At 39.6% G+C, this 18,272-nt stretch overlaps 1 protein-coding gene across 1 annotated transcript in view; it reads left to right on the forward strand.

Annotated features, from left to right (window-relative positions):
- Positions 1–18,272, forward strand: part of CTNNA3 (catenin alpha 3) — a 1,315,594-nt gene that overhangs the window by 1,192,466 nt on the left and 104,856 nt on the right. The window lies entirely within an intron of this gene.

The following is an 18,272-nucleotide window of genomic DNA, read 5'->3' on the forward strand; positions in this document are numbered from 1 at the left end:
AAAATTCCTGTGTTCTCTGAGCCACATCCCTTTGTTCCTTAAATATGAAATCTCTTTGCAAATAGCTTGTTTTACTTTTTAGAAGTGAAATATTTATATTCTAATAAAATGTGGTAATAACAATGGCTCATTTTTTGGACAAAGAATTGCACGTTTAGATATAATTTTAATATTATCTATAGCAGTGGTTCTCAACCTTGGCTGCACATTAGAATCACCTGGGAATCTTTTTAAAATCCTGATTCCTGGGCCTAATCCTCCAGAAATTTTTTCTTTGTTATGGGGTGGGGCCACAACATTAGTAACAAAGAAACAGAATTTCCGGAGGATGAGGCCCAGAAATCAGGATTTTAAGAAGATTCCCAGGTGATTCTAATGTGCAGCCAAGGTTGAGAACCACTGATCTATAGATATAGTATTTCCAAAGGTAGCTTCAATAATAGGTCCATTACAAATCATTTCAGTTCCACATTCCGCTTCGAGGGTGGGTTCCTGCCTGAAACCTTGCCCTCCAGGAAACAGCTGGGGGAGGGCACAGCCATTTCCAAGATGACCCCTGCAGGACTGACTTCCTTCCGGTGGTCACAGTTCTGGCCGTGATGTTACACCCAGGGTTTTTATATAAGTAGATATGCACATATATATCTAGAAAGATGATTGGAAATATAAAATATGAGGTATGTGGATCATTTAAGATTTTGAAAAAACATTTCTGGCTATTCAGTGTTAGCTTTAAGAAGGCATTCATTTTATATTTGAAATAAATACAATACCAGGAGGAAGAATTATTTTTCTGTGCATTACCGTGATGGCTTTGTTTTCCTTCTTGGACTGTGTGTGAGGGTTATTATAAGCTCTTATTGCCTCTCATGAATATTCTCTCTGTAAAGAATCTGCTTGTTTATGTTGTGAGAGTTTTGAATCACTGGAAACAATTATTCAGCAATGCTTTAACATAAAGGAGAATAATTCTGTCTGCCAATCATTCTGATATGATATGATAAATCATTTACTTCTTAGTAATTGTTTAGTAAAACTGAGAGTGAGAGCACAGACCCTTTTTCCTGAAATCTAGCACTTTAATATCTGTAGTGAATGGATGAGAGAACTGGGTGAAAAGGCTTTACCAATTTCCAAGTGTCAAAACAGTTCTGTACTGTGTGACTCTGCATATTTCAGGTGGACAGGATTAACATTTTCTTAGCGCACAGGAGACTAAACTATTAGACATGTAGGGATAAACAAAGACACCCCCACCCCCACCACAAATGAGAACATACAGAGGCTATGGCATTAGATACCATCATTTGCTTTGGTGGAGACTCAAAGGCAGGCAGGGATGAAGAAAATCTTTCAAATTGGAGTGGGGGGAGGGGAGGTGGAATGAAAATGAAGACTTCAGGTATGTTGGATTGGAGGTTGTGGACATAGGAAAGATGCAGGTGGGCTAACTAGAAGCAGGGCATCTTACGTGATTGGTTTAGGGAACATATTTTGCTTTCTCTGGTTGTTGCTGGATTTAAAGCAAAGGCAAATGTAGGTAGGCTGGCTGCTATTGTCCAAGTCCTGACAATTCTGGGTCAATTGCTAGAGAAGCTACAGTTTAATTTCTTAAGGTAGTTGCAGTAGAAGTTGTGGGTCAAAGTTCTACTGTCATATTTATGCTGACAATGTCACTGATAATCACTTTTTTGGAATAGTGATGGATGGATAATTGTATAAAAAATATTTATTTTTATATTTAAAACAAAATACTCTTATAAGAAAAAAATCTCTCTGTGATAATCTATATCCTAAACCAATAGTCCAATGAATTTAAAATTTACTGGTTTTTTTAAAAAAGTGAAATGTCTCAATAGATACACCTTTGTGAATATAAGTAATTTTATCAATCTCATTCCTACTGTGTTTCAAGAACCTTTAATCAGTGAAGTTTATTTTCTCTTCTATAGTACTTGATGAATGTATTCTAAAAATTATTTTTGCTATCTTAAATTTCCACTCTGTGTCTAACTCATTTCCAAAAATTTTATTGCCTAATCTTTAATCGCATCATATTCTCTTATCTCAGATCCTTTCATACCCCCCTCCCCCCCAATTTATTTAGTCATTTCATTCTGCCTTTCCTTTCTTAGACAGCCTGGACCACTTGGCCTATACTATAATCACTCACTCATAAACATCTTGATCTCTTTGTCTCTCGTGACCACATGACACACAAAATCGCAACCCTGCCTCAATCCAACAACAGCCACCTTCTGCCCATCACTTGGGCTTTAGATTGTAAATTTCACTCATTCTTTTCTTTTGACAGTCAGGTTGACTGTCTTCCCCCCTGGTGGTCAGTGCACGTCATAGCAAGTGGTTGAACAGCCTTAGCATATCATTAGTATATTACACTTTGATTGGTCGTACGGATGACCAGAGTACCGGACACTTAGCATATTAGGCCTTTATTATATAGAGTTAAAAGTGAGCCAGACATGCCCTGGTTGGTTTTGCTAAGTGATTAGAGCATCAGCCTGAGCAGGGGTGGGTGGGAGGAGTGGGGGTCCTCAGGTTCAATTCCCAGTCAAGGGTACATACCTGGGTTGCAGGTTTGATCTCCAGCCCTGGTCTGGGTGCGTGTGGAAGGCAACCAATCAATGTGTGTCTCTCACATCGATATTTCTCTCTCCCACTCCCTCCCTCCCACTCTTTCTAGAAAATAATCAATGGGGAAAAATATTCTTGGGTGAGGATTAACAAGAAAGAGACAGAGAGACAGAGGATGGAATACAGTTTAGGTAATATGGATTATGTAGAGAGGAATAAGTTATATCCTGCATTGCCTGAAATGAGGAGGAGATATTAGCTCCACAGGTAGGCATTTCTAACAAATTTTAAAGTAGACAAATATTGAAGAGGTGTTGTTTTGAACTGGTATAAAATTTATTTTGGTGCATTCTTCATTTTTCTGGATAAAGAGTGTGATTATAAATCAAACTCTACACTATTAAAAGAAAGTAGTCCTGTTACATTTTAGGCACACTATAACTATAACTAACATCGTGATACTCCTTTAGATCTACCTCCTACAAAACGTTAGAGTAGAACAGATTCAAGCATTGCAGATGTCATGTCAGTTTGCCAGCTGGCTGCCATGTGTCTGACTGGTGTTTAACAATGAGTATTGGCTGACCTCTACTGAAGAACATGGATAGTGTCTGGGTACCTGAGGCTATTGCAACCCACAGGCAAAAACACAGCCTCTCAGATTTGTAATGGAATACCAAGAGATGTCAGGGTGAGTCACTTCACATAATGTCACCACTCTGACAGCTTTCCGGACAGCTGCCGGTGGTGCTTCTCTTCGATTTTCTCCTGGTATAATGAAGCAACTCTTAAGATGCCAGTGGGGACTGGTAGTCTTTCAGTGCAATGATGGAAAAGAACATTTTATATTTCAAGTCTGTCTCATTTGTTACAGCTAAAGACAGATACTGAATCACAGTTGCTGTTGATGAGAGCAAAACTTATTTAGCATAACTATGCAGAAAAATTAACCTTAAGAAGGCATGAGTAGCTTTATAGTACTCTCTAATGACCGCATTGCCAGTAGAATTGCTGGCTTTGGGTTCAGTAATTGTTCATTATTTTTAATAAAAATAAATACCTTTACTGTTTTTAGCAAATTCCATATCTTATCTAATAAAGGCAGGATATGCAAATTGACTGTCACACTGTCACAAACATGGTGGCGCCCGTCGTCACAAGATGGCAGGGCCCAGTCCCCTCAGCCCTGCTGGAGTACCCCACTCCTTTCGGCCCCACTGGGGGTGGCAGGCCCGCAGTGTGGCCAGACCCACCCTCAGGTGGGTCAGGCCGATCCTTTCTCCTGCCTCCAGAGTCCCACAGTCCATTCAGCCCAGCTTGGGGGGGGCGGCGCGGCAGGCACATGGTGCAACTGGACTCACCCTCAGCCACCCAGGGCTGCCCGAAGTGCAGGCAAGCCTCGGATGGCAGCTGCCCAGCCAATGCCCAAGGGGCAGGCAAGCCTCAGATGGCAGCTGCCCAGCCAATGCCCGAGGTGCAGGCAAGCCTCGGATGGCAGCTGCCCAGCTGCCCAGAGCCGCCCGAGGCTCAGGTAACTAGGACTGGCTGAAGTTTGCGCTGTCGGCATTAGCAGCAACAGAGATGTGCCTCCCGCCCCTCAGGGCTCCCAGACTGTGAGGGGGCAGGCCAGGCTGAGGGACCTTCCCCACGCTCCAGTGCATGAATTTTCATGCACTGGGCCTCTAGTTCTAAGATAAGCAAATGTTTCAGTGCTTAAAAAAAAAATCTCTAATATGCTTTAAAGTCATAATTTCTTTTCTCCCTCTCTCTCCCTCTCTCCCTCCCCCTCTCTCTCTCCCTTCCCCCCCCCCCCTCTCTCTCTCTGTGTGTGTGTAGGGAGGTGTTTCCTTAAATGTCCCTTCCTTAGTATTGTCATTAAATCATTTCTCTTCCTTTATTTAGTGTGGCCTCTCTCATTTTTCCTTTTACTACCAACATGGCTAGTTTATGTTGCTATTTTCCATGCTGATCACTTATCGATATACCTTCTGATTTCTTTCCTTCTATTTCCATGGCCTCAACATATTGGATTATACTTGTCGGTTTTTTCCCTTTGCTTTCCAGAATCTGCTTCTTGCACCTGTCCTCTAATAGCCCTATTTTCCACCCACTAATTTTCTTAATGATTTTTTACCTTTCTCCAATTTCTCCTTTCAACATTTTTCCACTCTTTTTTATAAATGACTTATTTCTAATGTTTCTATGCCACATCCTTCTCCTTACATGTATACAATGATTTCCATACCACCCCTTTACCCATCACTTTCTTCACTCACACTTCTAATTATTTATTGAGGTCTATTATGTACCTCAATTTAGGGAATTAAGATAATACGACCCAGACCTTGCCTTCAGGAATTCCTCAAGTAGAAGAGACAGATACACAAATTAACCAATCATTAAACATGTAGAAAGTGCAGGGATCCAATTAGATACATGGTTTTGTAGAAGCTCTAGACCAGCCGTGGGCAAACTACAGCCCGCGGGCCGGATCTGGCCCGTTTGAAATGAATAAAGCTAAAATAAAAAAAGACCGTACCTTTTTATGTAATGATGTTTACTTTGAATTTATATTAGTTCATACAAACACTCCATCCATGCTTTTGTTCCGGCCCTCCAGTCCAGTTTAAGAACCCATTGTGGCCCTCCAGTCAAAAGTTGGCCCACCCCTGCTCTAGAGAATGGTGCTGTGAGTTGGGAGAGGGTAGCATCAACAAAAAGAATTTCTGGGTGATGAGTTACCTCCACTAAGTCTTTCTTTTCTTTTTTTAGCTTTATTTTTATTGTTGACACTATTATAGATGTCCCCATTCCCCCACCCCTTTGTCCACCTCCACCCAGCCCTACCCCTCCTCCTCTCTAGCCATCACCACACTATTGTCTGTGTCTATGGATTATGCATATATGTTATTTGGCTAATCTCTTCACCTTCTTCCATCTAGTTCCCCATCACCTCCCCTCTGACAGCTGTCAGTGGTTCCACATATCCATGCCTCTGGTTCTATTGTTTGTCAGTTTTTGTTCATTAGATCCCACACATAATGGTATTTGTCTTTTCTCTGACTTATTTCACTTAAGATAATAATTTCCAGATTCATCCATGTTGTCACAAAGGGTAAGAATTCTTCTTCCCACTGCACAGTGTCCCATTGTATAAATGTACCACAGCATTTTTCATCCACTCATCTTCTGATGGGACCTCGGGCTATGAACATATGTATGCCTATATTCTTTCTGCTTGGTGTTTCAGTATTCTTAGGATATACTAGTATCCTTAGAAATTGGACTGCTGGATCAAAAGGCAGTTCCATTTTTAATTGTTTGAGGAAACTCCATACTGTTTTCCACATTGGCTGCGCCAGTCTACATTCCCATCAACAGTGCAGTAGGGTTCCCTTTTATCCACATCCTCGCCAGCACTTGCTGTTTGTTGATTTATTGATAGTAGCCCTTCTGGTAGGTGTGAGGTGATTTCTCATTGTGGTTTTAATTTGTATTTCTTTGAAGATTATTGATGTTGCGCATGTTTTCATATGTCTGTGTTTTCATATGTTGTCTTTGGAAAAGTGTCTACTCAGGTCCTTTCCCATTTGTTGACTTGGATTGTTTGTCTTCTTGGTGTTGTTACATAAGTTCTTACTATATTTTAGAGATTAACCCTTTATCAGATATATCATTGGCAAATATGTTCTCCCATCCTGTGGGTTTCCTTATCATTTTGAGAATTTTATTTTATTTTGCTGTGCAGAAGCTTTTTAGTTTGATATAGTCTCATCTGTTTATTTACTTTTTCTTTGTCTTCCTTGTCTGAGGAGATATATTGGCAAAAATATTGCTGTGAGAGATGTCTGAGATTTTACTGTCTACTCTAAGTTTTAATGGCTTATCAAGATGCCACTCAAGGAGGACGAAGGGGAAATGAAAGGGTATTTGGGGGACTCCATGTCTGAATACATACTATTCCATCTCCCTTTCATTTTCTGCTGGTATTCTTTTCTGTATTACAGACTCCTCAAAAATGCACTTGCTTTCCATCTACCCATCTAATTGCCCTCCCTGCTAATTTTGAAATACATTTAATTTGGATGGCAAAAATAGATGTGATACAAAAAAAAAATATAAAAATTTTTTGAAAGAAGTGAAATATGCAAGGCAAAAAGGAAAAAGGGCTTGGTTGTAAAATAGCAATGGGGTGAAATTTAAACATAAAAGTGGATGTTAACTCTACCCTTGTCAAGAGTAAGGCATAAATTTGACTTTACGATGTTGTTTTTTTTTAATTAAATCTTTATTGTTCAGATTACTACATTTGTTCCTCTTTTTTTCCCCCCCATAACTCCCCTCCTCCCAGTTCCCGCCCCACCCTCCGCCCTCACTCCCCACCCACTGTCCTCATCCATAGGTGCACAATTTTTGTCCAGTCTCTTCCCACATCTCCCACACCCCTTTCCCCCCCAAGAATAGTCAGTCCATTCCCTTTCTATGTCCCTGATTCTATTATAATCAACAGTTCATTCTGTTCATCAGATTATTTATTCACTTGATTCTTAGATTCACTTGTTGATAGATGCATATTTGTTGTTCATAATTTGTATCTTTACCTTTTTCTTCCTCTTCCTCTTCTTAAAGGGTACCTTTCAGCATTTCATATAATCCTGGTTTGGTGGTGATGAACTCCTTTAGCTTTTCCTTATCTGTGAAGCTCTTTATCTGACCTTCAATTCTGAATGATAGCTTTGCTGGATAAAGTAATCTTGGTTGTAGGTTCTTGGTATTCATCACTTTGAATATTTCTTGCCACTCCCTTCTGGCCTGCAAAGTTTCTGTTGAGAAATCAGCTGACAGTCGTATGGGTATTCCCTTGTAGGTAACTGAGTTTCTTTCTCTTGCTGTTTTTAAGATTCTCTCTTTATCTTTTGCTCTTGGCATTTTAATGATGATGTGTCTTGGTGTGGTCCTCTTTGGATTCCTTTTGTTTGGGGTTCTCCACGCTTCTTGGACCTGTAAGTCCATTTCTTTCACCAGGTGGGGGAAGTTTTCTGTCATTATTTCTTCAAATAGGTTTTCAATATCTTGCTCTCTCTCATCTTCTGGCACCCCTATAATTCTGATGTTGTTACGCTTGAAGCTGTCCCAGAGGCTCCTTACACTATCCTCGCATTTTTGGATTCTTTTTTCATTTTGCTTTTCCCATTGGATGTTTTTTGCTTCCTCGCATTTCAAATCATTGACTTGATTCTTGCGCTCCTCTGGTCTGCTGTCGGGCGTCTGTATAATATTCGTTATTTCAGTCCGTGTGTGCTTAATTTCTAGTTGGTTCCCCAATATAAGATCGAGGGTCTTATTAGTTTTCGTGTAGATCTCATTAAGTTTATCGGCAGCTTCTAAACAGTTCTTGAGAGACCTTAAAAGTGTGGTTCTGAACTCTATATCTTCCATTGACAATTTTGTCCTGTTTCTTTGTCTCCGCATTTTGTTATGCTTCCTTGGTGCACCCCCTAGTGGTCTTTGTTCGCAGTCTTATAGTTAAATCTTGATTGTTGTAGCTAATTCCAGGGAGGGTTTGGCCTCCAGGCCAAGTGGCTATGAGAATCAGCTGTGTCAGCAGTGAGAGAACTTCTGTCCTCTAGGGAGGTGCTAATCTAGCCTTTGCCTGAGGCTATCCGGCAAATGCCTCTGTGCAGGGCTTGGGCGGGGCGGGTCGCACAGGATCAACAGGGTGGGCCGGAGAGAGCAGTTATGGCGGCTCTCAGTCCTGTCCCCAGGGGCTCTGCCTCTCTGAGTCCCAGCACCCGCTGCAAAGCTGGGAGAGAAAGCTGCACTCGCTCTGACCGAAGCCAGACAGTCCCGCTTCTCCCGTTTGAGTCTGGGTCCCTAAAGACTCGCCCGGATCTGGAGCTCAGAGTCTGCGACTCCCTTCCGATTGAAAACGCCAACCGCGCCCTCCGCCGCCAGCCCGCTCTGCGCACTCGGCACCTCAGAATTTGACTTCAGCACTGCGCCTCCTCTGGGTGTCCGTGTGCGTTTCTCTTTCCTCCTAGTTGTAGGACTTCCACTCAGCCAGCGTTCCTGTGGTTCTGGGTGATGTCCCTTCCGTTTTTTGGTTTCACTTTTGAAGTAGTTGTTCAAAGCAGCAAACTCCGGCATTAACCTATGCCGCCATCTTGGTTCTCTCCGACTTTACGATGTTTAACTAGAAGAATGTGATTTGAAATAATGAAATTAACTTAAAATATAATTATATGTTTTGGGAAAGCACAACAGTATCTGATTTGCAGGTTTAAAATTCATTTTGTATTCTTAACCCAGAGCTCAGGATTTTGCATATGGGTTGTACCTGTTTTCTTTTCATGAGCTTTAATGGGCTACAACTGATCATTTTTCATTCAAGTGAATAATATCTGGGCCACAGGAAATTGAAAGTAAGTGGTGATTAAAGGAGTTCTCTGGAATATTCATAGTGCATAAATTAGAGTTTTATAAATGATGTGAAACTAGTAAATGGACAAAATAATGTTCAGTTTGAGATTATACAAATGAAGTTAAGAGTAGAAACTAGCTTTTCAAATCATCTAAAATATTAATATTAATTTGTTCATTACTGAGCACTGTGCTACTTCTGATGAAGTTAGGTGGGAAAAATGAAAAAATGAACTGGAGATGGTGTAACCAGCACTGTTATGAGCCCCAAAGGGCAAAGATAAATGCTTCCTTTTGTTTTCCTTTCTCAAAATTCTATTATAGAATGAATCAGAGACTGATAATAACTGTCTTGAGAGGAAGAACACTGGGAGCCTCAGGGTATCACTTAGTCCCTGCTGGATAATGCTTACAGAGTTTTATGTAATGCTTAAGATTAATATTGAGCCATTTAACACTTTTGAAACTTGTAAATTTCATTTGTTGTTCACCATGTATTTATATACACAATGCAAAGAATGTCTACTATTCATTTGGTAGGCTGAGTTTTTTCCCCATATATATTTTTTTCTTTTTTCTCTCTTTATTGATTAAGTTATTACATATGTGTCCTTATTTCCCCTTGGCACCCCCTCCCCTGCTCATATCCTCACCCCTGGTGTCTGTGTCCATTGGTTAGGTTTATATGCATGCATACAAGTTCTTTGGTTGATCTCTCCCCCTAACCCCCACCCTTCCCTACCTTTCCTCTGAGGTTGGAGCATCTGATCGATGCTTCTCTGTCTCTGGATCTGTTTTTGTTCATCAGTTTATGTTCTTCATTATAATCCACAAATATATTTCTTACAATTTTATAAAATAAATATTGTGCAGTAAAGAACAATGTAATAGTATGTAAGAGCATATTGGCATGTCTCCTCTTACACATAATCCTTCTCCAAATCTAAATTCTAAAATATGACCACTTTTAGCTACTTCATATTGAGCTTTTATTTTAGTTACCAAGGTTTCACTAAACAATTATATTTCTATGCTATAATTTATCAGCCATGATCATTGTTTTTTGACTCCCAATTAGTTTATATCAGAATTGGTTTTCAGTTCTATAGTTGTCCCCCTGTATAATTTCAAAAATCATAGTTTAATAACAACCATTTTGTCAACCAATCATCAGCATTCCATGATGAGAACAGGATTTATCTGGACTCCTAGTTTGTATGATGAGGGAATAGTACCTATTTTACCATTTTTCCACCTTTTCTGACTACCTCCTACCTTATTGAATCTTAGGAATGTATCTTGATTTTTACATTGCAGTTTACTTTATAACAATAATTATAACATTTATACTTTGTCTATTGGATGATTCTGTATGTTTAAATACCAATAAATATAATTCATATTATTCAGACTATAAATAATGTTCATCATAATGAGTAGTATGCTCAGATCATAGTTTCTGTACAGTGTATTTTAGGTCTTGTGCCACTCAATGGAGAAATGCTTCATACACATATTTACTTCTCCATTCAATAAATAGTTATAGGGCACCTTCTATGTGCAGGTGCTATTCCAGGCCCTTGCAATACAAGGTGCCTTACCTCAAAGAGCTCATATTCCATTGAACAGAGACAGACAATAAAGAGTGGACATAATAAGTAACAAAATTGGATCATGTGTTAGAAAAGCACAGGGAAATGAAAACATAGAGAAGAGTGAGGAAGACCAGTTTTGCTGTTAGAGTTCCAGTTTTAAATAATGTGATCAGAATAGGCCTCATCTGAGCACAAGTTGAAGGTGATGGGGAAGTGAAGCATGCAGCTTCTAGGGAAAGGGAGATTGAGGCAGGAGGCGCAACTAGAGCATACCCTAGCTGGGGAGTGTGCCTGATGTTTGAGCCTGGGGTAAAGAGTATGAGAGGAGGTCAGAGGTGTGATAGGGAGTGAAAATCAGATTATTTGAAAACGTTGGTTTTACTCTGAATATAATTGGAAGCATTTTAGGGTTTTGAGTAAAGATATTTACTGCTCTGTAGTACATTTTAAATGTACAGATTGCTATTGTGTTGAGTAAAATAATATATAAAAAGAAAGGATAAAAGCAAAGGGGGGACATTAGAAGCTCTAACAGGAATGCAGGACAAACATGATGGGCCCTTCAACTCTAAAAATTCCATGTCTTTACATCTTTAAAATTTCCATCACTTTTCGATGGTCTATCTTTGTGGAGTTCCTATTAGTTGAATGTTTGATCTTCTCTATTGACTCTATATATCTTTTAGTTTTTCTCTCAAAAGTTCCACCTTTTGTCCTTGATTTTATTTTCTAATTCTTCCATTGAATTTATTTTAATAAAACCTTTTAATTTCAAATGTTTTTTTTCTTGTTATTTAAATGATTGTTTTTTCTTCATAGCATCATGTATTTATATTATGGATGCACTGTCTTCATACAGTCCTTTTATTTTATTTTTTTTAATTTTTTGAAGGTATTTTATTTTATTTTTTTTAATTAAATCTTTATTGTTCAGATTATTACATTTGTTCCTCTTTTTTTCCCCCCATAACTCCCCTCCTCCCAGTTCCCGCCCCACCCTCCGCCCTCACTCCCCATCCACTGTCCTCATCCATAGGTGCACGATTTTTGTCCAGTCTCTTCCCACATCTCCCACACCCCTTTCCCCCCCAAGAATAGTCAGTCCATTCCCTTTCTATGTCCCTGATTCTATTATAATCACCAGTTCATTCTGTTCATCAGATTATTTATTCACTTGATTCTTAGATTCACTTGTTGATAGATGCATATTTGTTGTTCATAATTTGTATCTTTACCTTTTTCTTCCTTTTCCTCTTCTTAAAGGATACCTTTTAGCATTTCATATAATCCTGGTTTGGTGGTGATGAACTCCTTTAGCTTTTCCTTATCTGTGAAGCTCTTTATCTGACCTTCAATTCTGAATGATAGCTTTGCTGGATAAAGTAATCTTGGTTGTAGGTTCTTGGTATTCATCACTTTGAATATTTCTTGCCACTCCCTTCTGGCCTGCAAAGTTTCTGTTGAGAAATCAGCTGACAGTCGTATGGGTATTCCCTTGTAGGTAACTGAGTTTCTTTCTCTTGCTGTTTTTAAGATTCTCTCTTTGTCTTTTGCTCTTGGCATTTTAATTATGATGTGTCTTGGTGTGGTCCTCTTTGGATTCCTTTTGTTTGGGGTTCTCCGCGCTTCTTGGACCTGTAAGTCCATTTCTTTCACCAGGTGGGGGAAGTTTTCTGTCATTATTTCTTCAAATAGGTTTTCAATATCTTGCTCTCTCTCATCTTCTGGCACCCCTATAATTCTGATGTTGGTACGCTTGAAGCTGTCCCAGAGGCTCCTTACACTATCCTCGCATTTTTGGATTCTTTTTTCATTTTGCTTTTCTGGTTGGATGTTTTTTGCTTCCTCGCATTTCAAATCATTGACTTGATTCTTGCGCTCCTCTGGTCTGCTGTCGGGCGTCTGTATAATATTCGTTATTTCAGTCCGTGTATGCTTAATTTCTAGTTGGTTCCCCAATATAAGATCGAGGGTCTTATTAGTTTTCGTGTAGATCTCATTAAGTTTATCGGCAGCTTCTAAACAGTTCTTGAGAGACCTTAAAAGTGTGGTTCTGAACTCTATATCTTCCATTGACAATTTTGTCCTGTTTCTTTGTCTCCGCATTTTGTTATGCTTCCTTGGTGCACCCCCTAATGGTCTTTGTTCGCAGTCTTATAGTTAAACCTTGATTGTTGTAGCTAATACCAGGGAGGGTTTGACCTCCAGGCCAAGTGGCTATCCATACAGTCCTTTTAACAATGTTAATACAGATATGAGTTGCATAACAACATTTTGGTCAATGATGGACTTGTGGACACAAGAAATGTCTAAACCTATAATGTTTATGAGTTTATTTGAGCCAAAACTAATGACAATTGCTGGGAAGCAAGATCTCAAAAGCTCCTGAGAATAACAGCTTTGACGTTTCTTTTACGCATTTGAAATTAAGGAAGGAACTTAATGAGGATTACATGAAGGTGGGAAATAGCTAGGTGAAGATGGAATTACATGGTATTTAACAAGATTATATACTCCCTTAAGGGTGGTTGTGCCTTCCAAGGGTATTACTTCTGGCATTTTAAAGGTGTGTTAACCTAGATGTGCAAGAACAATGGACAGGAATAGCTTAAGACCTTTCACTAAATAAGTTACAGGCCTAGAACATGACTGCCCAGGAATTTATGATTTATTACATCACTCCGTTTTCATCTACAGACTGGATATGAGATGCTGGTCTCGTGATATTATAATGGAGTGGAAAAATTCCTATCATCTAGGGACTTCATAGCTAGTCTAATATTGTAAAGCAACACATTATACCAATAATTACTATTGAGTTACAATTTCCTATAATGTTAAATACAGTAACATGCTGTATAGTTTTGTAGCCTAGCAGTGTTTGGGGCAAAAATAGAATATTGGGGACTAGCTATGGTTATTGGAAATATTAGTCATGCTCTATTAACCATGATTGCCTTGTATTGGTTAAAAAAAGGACATTCTAACCTGGCTGGGAGTTGTAGGCCCCCAGGCCCTGGGAGTCAACCTTGGATTTGGGAGTCAACCTTGGAATGGGGTCCATTCTCATTCAAGACTTTCCTATTATCATGGAAAGATTAACAACCTTGTTGTCCAAACAGTGGAGTCCCACCCCAGCCCAAATTGCCTACTTCCCCATTCCTGTAATCCCTGCTTCCCCATGTAACCTTTGTTCTACCCGATATAAACAGCTGGTTTATGGGGGGGACAGAGCAGATTTTTGTGGGTGACCTGCTGCTCTCCCATACTGCCGGCAGTATTGGTATAAACGCTCATATATGATTCAACCTGTCCCTCCTGAATTGGCTAGCGTAGTGACAGGCAGCCCCATTTCAGAAGCTCTAAGGGAACAGAATTTGTCACCCCAAAATGAGTTTCTTTGGCATAAGAGTTATTTTAGGCTGATTAAATTTTAAGAAACAGAAAACATGAGAAAAGCTCTGACAACCAAATAGAAGTTAGTCCTTATAAAAGACAGTTACATTTGTAAGGAAAATCTTCATTTGCAAGGGTTATACCAGGAAAGTGGGGGTGACTTTATCTCTAGAAACTCTTATCAAAGCCTAAGGCAGAAGGTAAGGACTTAAATCTGCATAACATCCTTACCTTTGTTTGCTGTGTTTTTCTTGGTAACCTCCCACACTGATTCCCCTCAGCTCCAACATCATCTTTTGTCTTCACCTGAAGGTGCTACTTAAGGTGGTGGCTTCAGACATGTTTTCCTGTGTCTCTTCCATGTATACAGAAGCTATACATGCTAATAAACTTTTGTTTCAGTTTCTCCTGTTAATCTATTTTTTATTACCAGTATATCTTAGCCAAGAGCCCAGAAGGGTAGAAGGAAAGTTACTTTTTCCCCCCACAGAGCAATAAGCCATATTACATAGCCTAGGTGTGTAGCACGCTATAGCATCTAATTTTGTTTAAGTGCACTCATGATGTTTGCATTATGACAAAATAGCCAAACAATACCTTTTTCAGAACACATCCCCCTGGTTAAGTGGCGCATTTATTTTGATACACTTTTTTTAATGTAAACCTTTACTTTTTTGCTCTTTAGAAATAAATTCAGACTAACTAGAAGAGCAGGGCCCCAAACTTGGGGATAATAGAATCCATCTTAGTGAATATATTGATTAAATAACCCCACCAAACTAAAAGTAATAGAACAAGCCTTCTTGGAATGTTACAGGTACCCAAAACACCAGAAAAGGTGTTATTGGGTGGCCCCTTGAGTAAGAGGAAGAGGGCAGTCCCCTTCTCGGTTCTCATTTTCTCACATGAATAAATTCAAACAAATGACTCCAAATAATTGCATTGTATTAAAGCAAATTTATTAAGAAAGTAAAACATGCAAATTTATTAATGGAGCAAGGCCAGCAAATCTATCATCCGGCATAAAGCACAAATGGGCTCTCTTGGCTAATCCAAGGAGCCAGTGGATGGGGGATTTATATGTAAATATTTTTTTATTAAACTGATTTGAGTGACATTGGTCAACATGAACATATAGGTCTCTGTTGTGAGTTTCTTTTACAAGATCTGTATGTTGCACCATGTGCCACCACCCAAAGTCAAATCTCTTGTCACCTTATATTAGGACCCTCTTTTTACATTTTGTTGTGTTTTTATCAATCTCTTTTAATAATGTTTTGTAATTTTCAGTATAGAGGAAAGTTACTTTTTCCCCTTTGTTAAGTTTAAAATAAAAGGAATTTATTTTTTGTTTCTTTTTCTGAAGTTTTGTTGTTAGTATACAGCAAGGCAATGGATTTTGAACATTGATTTTTGTATCCTGTGGCTTTACTGTATTTGTTTAATGTTTCTAATAGTTTTTTGGTGGAGATTTTAGGGTTGGTTTTCTATATACAGAGTCATGTCATTCAGAAAAAGTGACAGTTTGACTCCTTTTTTTTCCCCCTAAATATATTTTTACTAGTAGCCCGGTGCACAAAATTTGTGCACATTGAAAGGAAATTATTTAGAGGAATGTAATTTGGACTCACTATCTAATATCAATAATATGTGAGTGTGAGGCAGTCCGCGTTTCTGAAATTCAATGACATGAATTTAAGCTATTATTTTGCCAAATAAATGGAATTTACAGATATCATTTAAAAGAGCATTCAGCATAATATTAAAAACTCTTGCTGCCAAGTCAGGTCTGTTTTCAACTTTTTGCCAGCGTCGTAAATTGTTTGCAATATCTGTCCATTTGGGGTTGCATGTCATGCTTATGAATAAATCGGGCTTGCCTCACTTTGTTACAATTGCCATAGCATCCTGATATTGCTGCTGCATATTTCTGGGACTACTCTCAGAAGATGATGGAAGTATTATCATTTTACCAATCAGCACATTGTCATTTTCAGATCTAGATTTGAGATAATCCATCACCACTATATTTTTCAACTCTCAACTTAGATTGGTTTGCTTTGGTGAAATTTATCTGATTGGCCTCCATTTTTTAATACAAATCCATGCTAAACTGTTGAGTTAATTTTCCTGCATTTAAAATAAGATTAAACGTGTCCTGCACAGAGAGATAAAATCCATAATACTGCATTTGTGTGACTCATGTCCTTATATTTTGTCTAGTATTATTGTTGATTACACTGTTGTCTCTGAGCCTTAATGCAATATCTGTTCCCCAGCCTTTTTCACCATGTGGAAAAAGAATAGGATATGTCATTGCATCTAATGTAGGAAACAGGATGATATTGATTTGTTTCATTTTAGTGGCACTTGGATTATTGGGATCTGGTTTGCAATGAATGAGCAAGTCCCTTTCAAAAGGAGGTTCTCCATCTTCATTTCTGAATATGACAGCAACCTCGGTTACACGGGGAGAATTATATCTACCTGCGTCACTGTTACAATTGTATTTAATCGCCATTGTTACTTCTGTGGGAGCAATACCTTTTGCTGCTGCTTCAGATTGGGCTTCCTTTTCTACCTCATGTAGCATCTTATACGATTTTGTTAATTCATTTATTTCGTGCATGAGGTTGTTGATGTTGATCATGAGTCTTTCTGAGCAGCCCTGGTTTTCTGGCATTGCTAATCTTTTACTTATAGCTTCGGCTGTATCCAAAATATAGAGTTGAGCAAACTTCCGAGAAACACCATCCGAAGGATGTAAAGTTCCAGTACGGTGATAAACTTGTCGTGTATTCTAAAACAGTATGGCCCATATCCTGATGGCAATGCAATATTTGCACCCATGGAAGCAAAAGCAAAAGAACTATTTATGGAACAAATATTTTCCATGACATTTTTACTGTCAGAATCTTAATTTCTCATTAATCTTTTTAAATATGCCGGGTAATCTGGAAAATGTATATCATTTGGACAGACTTTCCCTTTGCTACAACATCGAGTAAATTTCCCATAGGATGGTTTTTCATCAGAGAAATTTAGTGATAGGCAAAATTCACATCGAACAGTCACTCCACCACAACTGTGTTCGAGAATTGCATCTTCATGTACTCCATTTTCGTTGAGAAGGCAGTTCCTACCGGTATTGGTAGTACTTGTTGATGACTGTTCTCTAGACATATTCTGTTGCCACCGCCTTCTTTCAACTTCAAAGGCATGTTGGTCTTTAGACATTTTCTGTTGATAACACTGGTGTTTTTCGGCATCAGAGCAATGTTTTTCCAATAGCTGTTCAGATACATCCTGTCACAGGCACCGCCTTCTTTCAAGATCAGACGCACGCTGCTCTGCAGACACTTTCTGTTGATAACGCCAGCATCTTTCAGCTGCAGAGCTGTGTTGTATCAACTGTTGTTCTTTAGACATCGTCCCACCTCTCTACTGTCACGGTCTGAGATGCGGGTGAATGAGAGTCCTGGCTGTCAGGCCGCTGAGAGCTGTCTGACCAAAGGCTGATTCTGTGGGGGTGGGACTTCCTCCTCCCTGCTGTCAGTTTCCACAGCTGTGATGAGGAAGCTGGGGTGACAGAGGGAGCCGTGCCCTCCCTCTCGCTCTGCTCTATGTCCAGTGGTCTCCTGCTCTGCCAAGTCCTCCAAACCTCCTGCTCTCCGCCCGCTCCTCTCCTACTCTGCTCTCTGCCGGCAGTGGTCCCGGGAGCCCACAGGCATGGCTTGGCGCAGCAGGCCTCGCCTTCCGGGTGGGATGGGTGGGCAATGATCCCGGGAGCCTGCAGCTGCGGCCACCATTGCCTCCTAGGGCGCTTGACACCTGCATATGCAAATTAACCGCCATCTTTGTTGGGTTAATTTGCATAGCCACTCTGATTGGCTGGTGGGCGTGATTTGTGGTCGTGGCTTGAGCATAGTAGAGGGATGGTTAATTTGCATATTTCTCTTTTATTATATAGGATTAATTTCAGAGAGGAAGGGAAAGGGAGAGAGACAGAAGCATCAATGATGAGAGAGAATCATTGATTGGCTGCCTTCTGCATGGCCTGCACTAGGGATCCAGCTTGCAACTGGGCATATACCCTTTACCAAATCAAACCTGGAACACTTCAGTTCTTAGGTGGATGCTCTATCCACTGAGCCAAACCAGCTAGGGCTTCATATGTGTGTGTGTGTGTGTGTGTGTGTGTGTGTGTGTGTGTGCATTGATTCGGAAAGGAAGGGAACGAGGGAGTTAGAAACATGGATGATGAGA

The sequence above is a fragment of the Myotis daubentonii genome, chromosome 13 (assembly GCF_963259705.1).
Source record: "Myotis daubentonii chromosome 13, mMyoDau2.1, whole genome shotgun sequence".
Taxonomy (NCBI): Eukaryota; Metazoa; Chordata; class Mammalia; order Chiroptera; family Vespertilionidae; genus Myotis; species Myotis daubentonii.